The following is a 9,800-nucleotide window of genomic DNA, read 5'->3' as shown; positions in this document are numbered from 1 at the left end:
GGCATAGCGAGGGGTGTGCAGCCCAGGTGGGTGAACAAGCCCAGGTGGGTGAGCATACCCGGGATAGCAGCCGAGGAGCAGTACAGGCCCAGATGAGGTCCAGAAACCAGCTCCAGCCCCATCCTTACCCTGTCTCTGTGACCTCATGGCCACACCCATCTCAGCCTGGACTCTGCACCTGGCAGGAGGCTCCCACATTGCCCTGCATGCTCCTTCCTTCCTGGCTTCTGTCAGTCCAGGTCTGTGTGGAAAGTTGGGAAGGGGCATGGCCCTTGAGGACCAGTTTACCCCATCTTCCTCGTGGATTCAGTCTTCCTCCTGGACTCTGAGGCTAAAAGGGACACACAGGTGGGTCACATTTGTGAGGCAATCCTATGAATCCTCAGAGAAGGGCAGCTGGAAAGCATCCAGATAGGGCGGGGTGCCACAGCAGTGTGTCAGCTAAATGGGTTCTAGTCCAGGGGCCGAGTCTATCTGGGTGGTCATTAATATGACTTACGTGGCTGTTCCAGATTCCTTGCTCCCAGATTTGTCACCAGTCCTCTTGGTATTGACTGAAAGACAACAGTGCCAGTTCCGAGTGGAGAAGGTTGGGAACAGGGCTGCCTAGCTTAGTTCAGTCCCCCCTCATACCTAGCCCTTGCTCGTTGCTCTCAGAGCAGCAGGGCTGGAAAAGGCGGTGAGACAGAAAGGGATGCAGGGATAGTGCCCAGCCTCTGGCCTTTCTACCCCACTCCTGCTTTGGCAGATGAGTTCCCTCCTTCCTCAACCCCAATGGTGCCCTGCTCTCCCCAGGGGAGGCCTGTGTGAGATGACCTCAGCCAACACTGGGCTTTCCTAACAACAAGAACAATTCCTGTGGCCATTGGTGGTCATTCCAACGTCCTGGCTTTAGAGACTCAGGATGCCAAGTTTTCAGCTGGTGTTCCAGTGCCAAGCCCGCCTGCCTAGTGCCACACTCCCTGCCATGATGGTGATGGACTCCTATCCCTCGTGAACCATAAGCCCCAAGTGAATCCTTCTATAGGAGAAGGGGGAGGGGAAGAGGGAGAGGGTGAAGAAGGAGGAGGAGGAGGAGATGATGACGACGACTGTGACACCTTTAATCCCAGCACTTGGGAGACAGAAGCAGGTGGATCTCTGAGTTCTGAGTTTGGGATCAGCTTGGTCTACAGAGAATGTCCAGGACACAGAGAAACCCTGTCTTTAAAAAACAAAACAAAACAGACAAGCACTCAGGCTACTGGCTGCCAGCATTTGCAGCAGCTCCCCAGCCAGGGTCTAGCTGCCTCCGGCTCTCGACCATGCAGCTCTCTTACCACACAGATCCAACAGCCATAGCCCGTGGCCTGTGCTCACAGCCCTTGGTCTGGTCAACAGGCTAGATTGGGAGGTAATGCCACGAGAGCAATAGCCCAGCCATTGAGCTCCCCATGGTGTCCCCAGCTCTTGGTTACTCTTGCTTCTCTTTGACCACTTACCTCATCAGGACTGACTCAAGGTCCACTGCACCCTGTCTTCTCCCTGGAAGTCAGCAGAAGCAATTCCAGCTGAGATAGGGGCGTGGGTAAGTACCTGCCCTCTGCACCCTGCCCTCTGCACCCTCACCCTCTGTACCCCTGCCTTCTGCACCCTCATCCTCTGCACCTCTGCACCCCTGCCCTCTGCACCCTCACCCTCTGTACCCCTGCCTTCTGCACCCTCATCCTCTGCACCTCTGCACCCCTGCCCTCTGCACCCTCACCCTCTGTACCCCTGCCTTCTGCACCCTCACCCTCTGCACCTCTGCACCCCTGCCCTCTGCACCCTGCCCTCTGCACCCTCACCATCTGTACCCCTGCCCTCTGCACCCTCACCCTCTGCACCCCTGCCTCTGCACCCCTGCCCTCTGCACCCCTGCCTCTGCACCCCTGCCCTCCGCACCTCTGCCTCTGCACCCTCACTCTCTGCACCCCTGCCCTCTGCACCCCTGCCCTCTGCACCCTCACCTTCTGCACCCCTGCCCTCTGCACCCTCACCCCCTGCACTCTCACCCTCTGCACCCTCGCCCTCTGCACCTCTGCACCCCTGCCCTCTGCACCCCTGCCCTCTGCACCCTGCCATCTGCACCCTCACCCTCTGCACCCCTGCCCTCTGAACCCTCACCTTCTGCACCCCTGCCCTCTGCACCCCTGCCCTCTGCACCCTCACCCTCTGCACCCCTGCCCTCTGCACCCCTGCTGGCAGGCACCCCAAGCTGAGTAGAAATGGCCCCACCACTACACATAGCTGTGTATCATCAAGACCTGCAGCTTGTGAGGAGGGGTCTTCAGTGAGCAAGGCAGACCCATTCTGCCATGGGCTAGACTCCAGCCCCCGAGTCTACCTGCTGGAAGAAGCCACCCAACTCCCACCTGCCTTTCTGGATTTGGCCAAACATGACCCACCTGTCCCCAGGGAGGGCAGCCTGGTTTCGCCCATGCCCAGCTCCCATGGGCCACAGATGGAAGGGGTTTAGGGGAATGAAGAGGCAGTGGCCTTTCTTGATGGTCACTTTTGCTGGAGTGGGTTTTCCCATCAAGCACAGCCTGGAGGCAGCTAGCTGGTCCAGTGTTTTTTAAAACTGTTCCTTTGGAAACCATCCCCACCCAGTGGACACCTCTGACCTGAAATACTGTTCGCTTGCTTCGACTGGCTTCCCGGTCCCCATCCACACACACATCCCCTGTTGCCACATCACATTTAAGTCATAGTAAGACGGGGACCTGACCTACATGCCAGGTTACCTGTGGTGGGAGAAAACACTCTGACCCGAGCTGGTGGAGCACAAACACCAATTTGGACAGGTCCATATGCAGGGCCACAGAGCAGATGTGGGACCTCCACGCCTGAGAGTTAGAGGGGACAGGTGTGACCCAGGTGGAGACAGCAGCATTAAAGAGCCCATCCCCAACCCCCACCCTTGTCTAAAGACTGGGAAGCTACAGGACCAGGTCCTTCCCTTCCTCTGCTGCGTCTCTAGAGCCACACTGCCCCCTGCTGCTGCTGAGTGGGCATGGCAGGACTCTCTAAGCTGGATCTGTTGCCTGACTCGTTCTGATGGAACACAGCCCCCAAGTACTTCAGCAAATTCTGAGTGTAGGAGCCAGTTGTAATTTGTAGACATTTCTGGTCTGGGCCAGGGCACTCAGGAAGCCAAGTGAGCTCAAGGCTGAGCCTCTGCCTGCATAGGTATCCTGCCAAGTACCTAAAATGCTCCATGCTTTTTTTTCCTTCCTGTTGGTGAAAATTGAATCCAGGGTGTCACGCATGCTGGGCAAGCCTTCCTTCTACTGCTGACACGGCCCCAGCCCTTTGTTACTTGAATGTGACACAGTCTCACTAGGTTGCCCAGGCTGGTCTTAAACCCGCAATCCACCTGTCTCCGCCTCTTGAGTAGCTTCATAGGCCCCACTTCAGGCCCCGTGCCTTTTTCACTGATTGATTGATTGATTGATTATACTGGGGAGGGGGTCTGTAGCTCAGGCTGACCTCCTCCAGGAGGGCCCTTGTGGCTATCCTGTTCTCCACCCGCCCCCTTCCCATGCTTGTCCCAGTACCTCCCTGCTTTTGCAGGGACATGGAATTATATAGATTTAAAAAGAAGTAACTCAAATGAGATCTGTTTGTGGTACAGGTCATACGGAATGTAAAATTGGACCAGGTTGATAGGGACAATGAGTCAGAAGCCATCCGGGGGGACCTCACACTGATGCTGGCCACCCACAGCTGTCAGTGTTCCTGAAAGCAGATGCTGGACTCATCACTCTGAAAACCCGCCTTGGAGGCCAAAGGAAAAATGAGGAGGAGCCAGAAGACGGAGGCTCTTGTGAGTCCATCAAGAAATTTGGTTTGGACATTTTTCAAGTATTCTCTGTTCTGGCTTCTCCTGGTTCCCTGCCTGGGACTTGTAATGCTAATAACCTTTGCCTTTACTTCCCTTTACATATCTTTCCCGGTGACTTCCTGACTCTCTACACCTGGCTGTTATACAGTGGAGCAGCTGGTGCACTTTGGGGGTCTTTTAAAGAAGTTCACTGGGGGCTGGAGAGACGGCTCATAGTGTTTTCCCAGAAGACCCAGGTTTAATTCTCAGACCCACAACCATCTGAAGTTCCGGTCTCAGGGGACCTAACCGTCTTCTGATTTCCATGCATACCAGGCAGGCACAAGGTGCACATGCAGACAAAATACTCACATGCATACAATAAATAAATAGAATTTTAAAGTTTATATTGTCCCACTGCAAGGGGTACTCCAACTGCTGTACCTGATGCTCCCATTCAGCTGGAAGAAACCAGAGTGTTTGTTCCCCAATGCTATCTGGCAGTTCTGACTACCTCCATAGAGGTAGGGGGTGGCGAAAGCAGGAGGTAAGATTTAGATAGGCAGTCTAGGGTTAAAAGACTCCAAAGGAAAATAACCAGCTTACCTCTTAGCCAGAAATATCCTTGGGCCTCTTGACAGCCTCATTCTTGCCAGAAGCAGAGTTGCCAAAAGCATTTGAAGGGCTCTGATCTGGTTCCTAAATGGCTCTACAATTGCCTCTTTAGAGGGAGTAAATACTAATACAGCAGTGGGAGCCTATAGAGAGAGGATTTTCTGGTCAAGAGAATAGAATTTCTGGCCTGGATGGAGACATAACATTCCAGTTGGGCCAGGTCAGCCAGCTGGTCCAGCCTCATGATGCACACTTTTTATAAAAAGAAATTATCTTGTCAGGTTTTAAAAAAACATAAACACAAAATTGTGTCCCTCTGCTTTTTCATGAAACAATAGCACTTTGAGTTAGGGCATCAATATTGTCAAACAGCAAAAACCAATCAATCCAAAGAACAACAGGATGAAAATAGTCTCATGCATCTGGCAAGACATTTCTGTGGAAGGAATCTTATATTTGTCGTAGCCAATACGAAATCTACAAGTCATGCACATACTTGAAGTGTGGCTGAATTGAGGGTATGAATTTTTCATAACCAAAGCAGTCATGCATGGCTATTGGCTACTAAGCCAAGAGATTACCTGGGATATTGCCCTAATACTTGTCAAGAAGTTAAAGATTGGCTAGGGGAAGAGGGACACTTTCAGTAAATAGATCTGAAACTTCTAGCTGGTTTTGGAGATGGGTTTGGCACACCTACTGTGGGCAGGACTCCTAGGGGAGAATTCATATGCTCTTCCAGCTTTCGGAGTAAAGGCCTGGATGTTGGTCACTCTGGAAGATGCCTATAGTCACAAAAAGAGCTTGAGGTTGGGGCACCATCTGTGTGCTGATGTCACTGTTGAGGGTTACTTGTTTTAGATCAGGTTTCCAGAACCAGAGTGGGGCTTGGACAGTTGAAAGCCTGGGCCCCTTCTGGCCATCTGCATGTTGCACCAGGCTTTTCCTTTGTAGAGGTTTAAGAATGTGTTCTTGCTCTCAAACCCTTTGCCAGGATCCAGCCTGTTCACAAAGGACTGGTCTCCTCTGTGAGCAGACTTGTGTTGTAGGTAATGATGGTTTACAATACTAAACCATTGCTTGCCCTGTGGTTTAATGCCTTAGCTGGTCTAGTGCCAGAGGGTTGAGCCCAGGTGAGTGATGAGCGGGCGAAAATAGGCAATACGGTGTCTGTGAGAAAATGCCAGTATAACACTGTCCAGGAACCAGATCTCAGTTTCATGAACTAATCCCGATTTCCTGTTTTTGTAAACGAAGGTAACATTCCCACACTCAGTGCACAGATTCAGCTCAAATATCCCAAGCTTCAAAGTAATGCTGGTCCTCATTGGTTTCATGCGCTGAGAAATGGGGCATCTTTGTCAAGCTAACACCAACCAGAGTCATCTGGGAGGAGGGAACCTTGCCTGAGGAACTGCTTCCATCAGAGTTGCCAGTGGACATGCCTGTAAGCCATTTTCTTAATTCTCATTGATGTAGGAGGGCCCAGTCCACTGTGGGCAGAGCCATCCCTAGCCCAGGTGGGCTTGGGCTATGTAAGAAAAGTGGCTGCGTAAGCAGAGGGAGCGAGAGCCGGTACACAATGCTCTTCTGTGCTTCAGTTCCTGGCTCCAAGTTCCTGACTTTAGCTCCTACCCTGGCATCTCTCAATGACAGACCGTAACTGGTAAGATAAATAAATCCTTTCCTCCCCAAGTCTCACTGTTGTTTATAAGGTAACATGGAGAAAACTACTACGCTGAGTGAGTTTTGAGGTGCTGTTGAATCAGTGCTTCCCAATAGACAAGATCTGTGTCATTAGGTGTCTTTTGTCCCCACTCAGCACACAGCAGCCACAGTGCGAGGCAACTCCATCTTTTAACTATACTTCGTAAATGACTGTTCTTTTTGTGTGGTTTACAAGAGCTTGTAAACAAAGGTCTCCCACTAGGATCCAGAAGGTTCTGGGGGCATCCTGTGTGTACTACATCCTGTGGCCAACAGAGGGCAGAGACCTGGATGCTGGACAGGGCTTCCCAGTCCAGCTGTGGATAGATCCCTTTTCTCCTTCCTCCCTTAAAGGGCAGGAAAACCCTGTACAAGTCCCACTCCTCCAGGCCACTGTGCCAAGCCAGGCTCATAGGCCTTCCTGATCGGCCCCCTGTACTCATTTCCATCTTGGGTCTAGCCCTATTGTGTGACAAGACTTTTCTTATACTACACACGTCCACTCACCCCAGATAGGGAACCTATGACAGACCAAAGTGCAGATACCACCAGAGTCCAATTTGGTGAACCAATGAGTTTTATTGGGGTTGCCTACAGGAGAAGAAATATGTCAAAGAAAGCTGCATCACCAAAGCCCACCCCAGCACGGGTGACAACTCACAAAGACTGGACACCTGGAGCGCACTGCACAGCCTGCAGCAGCTCAGCAGTTGGGAGAGTATCCTTTCCAAGTGACTCGGTTGATCTAAACCTCTTCTAGGCAGCGGTTCTGTTTTTAGAGTCTCCATTGCAGCTTGGCTTCCATCTGAAGGGACTCTGGGCTTTTCCTGCTTACTCTGGCAGAAAGGGGCCTGGTGAAGTGTGGGGACACCAGACCTTGTTCAGAAACCCACCCCTCCATCAGCCTGGGAGCAGGCAGCTGCAAGATAATGTTTACTGAAAACAATTCAGTGCCATAAAGCTCTTGATAGGGCTCCGATAAGGGCTCGCATCACTGAAACACCATGACTTTGATCCCCCCTACAGCTAGCTGTTTCTTCCTGCTCCCTGCTGTTTCTCCCGGATTCTGGTGCCAGAGATTTAACCACCAGCCAGGAGGGCGAGAAGTCTGGGAGAGCTGGGAGAGGTGTGTGAGAGCTCGGTTGGAGAATTGTGTGTGTATGGATGGCAGAAGTCTTTAAAAAGGGAAGCGTTTTTTCTTGGGGAGTTCTCCTAAACCGACTTGGGGAGCATAAAGTTTTCTTAACGCAACCGACCGGTCCCTGTGTCATCAATCCTCGCCACATTCTTGGATACAGGCTGCTCAGCAGGTGCGACAGTGAAGCTGGTCAATTTCCGGAACTTCCTGAAGCTCTTTTGAGTATCTACCTCCCTGTTTAAAGAGCTTCCCTGCAAGATGGAATGTTTTAACCTGGGAGGAAACTGTTATACAACACTCCCTCCCTCGGACTAACTTCCCATCTACCACACACCTACAAATGAACCCCAGGGCCACAGTGTACTGGGAACCACAGCACTGATCCTTTAAGGGGCCACCATCAGCTCACCTTGCCAACACAGGATCAAGGGATAGCACTTGGCCATTCGTGGGTGCTGATGTGTGTTTGTTTGTGCCACTTTCTGTAAACCCACGTTGACTTAACCATCACACCAGTGTCACCCTGACATAGTGGCATTGCCTCTCTGAAAGCCTCATTTGATCTTGAGAAAGCTGAAAATTATTCCTTTCAATTTTTTGTTTTTTTTGGTTCTCCGAGACAGGGTTTCCCTGTACTGTTTTGGAAGCTATCCTGGAACTCGCTCTATAGACCAGGCTGGCCTTGAACTCACAGAGATCCGCCTGCATCTGCCTCCCGAGTGCTGGGACTTAAAGGTGTGCACCACCAACGCCCAGCTCCTTTCAATGTTTTGGAGACAGTCTCACTGTGTAGCCTTGGCTGGCCTGAAACTTACTATGTAGACCAGGCTGTCCTCAAACTTACAGAGATCTGCCTGTCTTTGCCTCCCGAGTACTGGGATTAAAGGTCTGTTTCACAATGCCTGGCCTTCAAAATTCTTTAAACAAAGATAATCCCCAGGCTGCTATCAACTACCTTCCAAGGGACAAGCCGGGCTTCTCCTACCAGCTTCCCTCCTCATGAATGGATGCGAAGCATGAATTATAATTGGTTTTAATAATAAAAACCCGGAGTCAGATATAGGGGTTAATGCTGAAAGATCAGGGAAGCAGAGCAGCCGGCCACTAGTTCTTATCTCTCCTGAATCCTCAGACCAAAGGGGAAATCCTGTAAGAATCCTCAGACTGAGCCGGGCGTTGGTGGTGCACGCCTTTAATCCCAGCACTTTGGAGGCAGAGGCAGGCAGATCTTTGTAAGTTCAAGGCCAGCTTGGTCTACAAGAGCTAGTTCCAGGACAGCCTCCAAAGCCACAGAGAAATCCTGTCTCGAAAAAACAAACAAACAAAAAAGAATCCTCAGACTGAATGCACTGAGCTCCTGTCTCCTCCCATTTTATATTCCTCTCTCTGCCTAGCCATATCCCTTCCTGTCTCCACCTCCTTAGTGCTAGGATTAAAGGTGTGAGCCACCACCACTAAGCTCTGTTTCTCTTTGAGGCTGGATCAATCTAGTGTAGCCAAGGTGGCCTTTAACTCACACAGATCCATCTGCCTCTGCCTCCCAAGTGCTGGGATTAAAGGTGTGCGCCACCACTGCCTGGCCTCTATGGCTAACTAGTGACTTAACTCCATACTCTGATCTTCAGGCAAGCTTTATTTGTTAGATCACAAACTAAATATCATCAAATGGATGCATCTCTTTATTGTTATTGTCAGGGGTTTGTTTGTTGAGACAGGGTTTCTCCATGTAGTCCTGGCTGTCCCGAAACTCTCTCTGTTGACCAGGCTGATCTTGAACTCACTCTGTAGACCGGGCTGGCTTCCTGTATGCTTGGATGCATCTGTTAACAGTGAATAGAGGCCTCATTGGCCTCATGTGGCCTTTGGGGGAGACAGAGGCAGGAGAAGAGACACCCAGGTGAGCCTGAGAGGGCTAGACTCTCATCAGGATTTGGGACACACTGGGTGCTGGTAGGTGTGCTCAGTCTGGGAACATCTGAGGAGGAGTCAGGGCTTGCCCTCATGGGCCTTAGAGACCTCAAAGAAGGGTTTGGCCTGTGTCTGAGTATGAGGCAATGTGATGTGGGATGCCCCTCTGCATGCTGTGAATATGTTTTATTACCATTGGTTAATAAAGAAGCTGATTTGGCCAATAGCCAGACAGAATATAGGTAGGTGGGAAATCCAAAGATACAGAGAGAAAGATGCCATGTAGTTGCCAGAGGAATAAGATGCCAGAGCATTATCTGTAAGTCATGGCCATGTGGTAATACGCAGATTAATAAAAATGGGTTAATTTAAATGTGAGAGCTAGTTAGTAATATGCCTGAGTCATTGGCCCAACAATTATAATATTAAGTCTCATGGTGATTGTTTTATAAGCAGCTATGGGACCAGACCGGACACATAAAAGCTTCCAGCTACAGCAAGGCTGGGAAGCAGAGGCAGGTCTCCCCAAGTGTCTTCCCAGGTAGGGGGTAGGCCAGAAGCATGAGGCAGAAGCCCACAGCATCCAGA

At 51.0% G+C, this 9,800-nt stretch overlaps 1 long non-coding RNA gene across 2 annotated transcripts; it reads left to right on the top strand.

Annotated features, from left to right (window-relative positions):
• Window positions 1-209: 209 nt before the first annotated feature.
• LOC121135923 lies at window positions 210-7,114 on the top strand. 2 transcript variants are annotated; one of them, XR_005873042.1, is made up of 5 exons: window positions 210-348; window positions 1,490-1,567; window positions 3,656-3,847; window positions 5,939-6,125; window positions 6,764-7,114. It is a non-coding gene; the product is annotated as an uncharacterized LOC121135923 (long non-coding RNA). The 2 variants fall into 2 exon arrangements; XR_005873040.1 differs by having other exon boundaries at window positions 3,656-6,125.
• Window positions 7,115-9,800: the final 2,686 nt, after the last annotated feature.

The sequence above is a fragment of the Mesocricetus auratus genome, unplaced genomic scaffold, assembly GCF_017639785.1.
Source record: "Mesocricetus auratus isolate SY011 unplaced genomic scaffold, BCM_Maur_2.0 Super-Scaffold_6723, whole genome shotgun sequence".
Taxonomy (NCBI): Eukaryota; Metazoa; Chordata; class Mammalia; order Rodentia; family Cricetidae; genus Mesocricetus; species Mesocricetus auratus.
This window is presented reverse-complemented; position numbering and strand designations above follow the sequence as displayed.